Genomic DNA, 1,668 nt, shown 5'->3' on the forward strand with positions numbered 1-1,668 from the left:
GGAGGATGCCTGGCGGCTTCAATGCAAAAGATCCGTCACCGGGAGCCGCCGCGTGGCCTGCAAGTACGACGGCGGCCCGTTCGTCCCGCCGAAGCTGCGTGACTTCACGCGGGGCGGCCGGCGTACCACGAGGACCCGCCGCTCAAACCGATGAGCGGCCCCAAGTTCGAGGCGTGGCGCGCCGAGTGGGAGCGCCGCCGCCGGGTGGACGAGGCATGGAGGGCGACCATCGGGAGCACCAGCGGCAGAGGTGCTCCGCTCGCCGGCGAGGAGGAGGAGGAAGACGAGGACCAGGACCCGCCTTCTTGAAGGCGATTGAAGAGTCCCTCAAGGACGCCGACGAGAGGAAGAGGGCGGAGGAGGAAGATAGGGCGGCGGCCATCGCCGCCGTGAAGGAGGCGGAGGCGCGGGAGGCGGAGGCGGAGGCCGACGGGTTCATCATCGACCTCTCCGAGTAGAAGTCGCGATCCTTGATCGCGCATTTTGTATGTAGGTACGTCGATTCCTATGTATGATCGACGAACTATGAATGAACAAGTTTCCCAGGGTTTTAATTTACAAATATACGGGGTCAAATACGGGGTCTGCTAGACGGAGCGGTGCATCTACGACCTTTTTTTTATACGGGGCGAAAAAGCGGTGAAATACGGGGCAGAAAAGTAAGGGGCCTGCTAAACATGCTCTAATAGTTCACTGATATTTTAAACCGTACAATGATCAAACCTCAGGTTTACCATTTTAATGTCTCATAAAAGATGGATTATTGTTCGGTGGAAAACTAGTCGGATCAAGTTTCCGAGTCCCTCGAAAGTTCCTCTAGAAACATGGTATATGTGCCCATGCCTGGTGAGTGTACTGTGTGCTGCTTATTTATGATCGTCTACCGTGGGGAGTTTCGGAAAAAAGAGAAGAAGGCCAAATTCGGGGCGGCAGACGCAGACTCGATCAGTCAGCGTTGCAGTTGTGCACGGCAGTATAACCCCCTGATCGCCCAGATTGAGCCGCTACCCTCCGATCGAACGGCCGAACCAGCCGCGGCCGCATCAACAGAACCCCGGAGACGGCGGGCGACGTGGCAATTGGCAAAGCCGCGAACGGCACCACCACCACACCACCCACCTACCCTACGCCGCCCGCGGCCATGCGCCGCCTCCTTCCCACCTGGCGACACGAACAACAACCTCCTAGTCCTAGGACGCACCCCGCGGGCGGGCGCCGTTCTGCTTCCACCCACCTACCCGTAAATGCGCGCGCGGGCGTGGGGACGCGGGGCGGTGGCGCGCTTGATGACGCCATTCAATTGCCACACTGCCCACGCCTCCTCCCCACACCTGCTTCCGCGCCTGCTGCTGCTCCACTCCTCCTCCTCCTCCTCTTATAGCCTCCTCCGCCCCTCTCGCCACCGACGCCAATTCGCCTCGGACTCCACGCCAGCCTCTGCCTCAGCCCCAGGTCAGTCAGCTCCTCCTCCTTCTCCCCACCCGCGTTTTCCTTAGCTTCCGCGCACGGCACACAGGTGTTCGTCGTTTTGCCGCGGCCGCGTCACCCAGCTGGTTCCGGTCCATCCAGCTAGTTCCGGTTGATCTCGGTTAGGCTTCGGTGGTTCTGGCCGACCGCGTTACTCTGCCCTGCTCTGGTTCGGCGCAATGGGGGAGAGGGTGTTTGCCG

The sequence above is a fragment of the Lolium rigidum genome, chromosome 6 (genome assembly GCF_022539505.1).
Source record: "Lolium rigidum isolate FL_2022 chromosome 6, APGP_CSIRO_Lrig_0.1, whole genome shotgun sequence".
NCBI lineage: Eukaryota > Viridiplantae > Streptophyta > Magnoliopsida > Poales > Poaceae > Lolium > Lolium rigidum.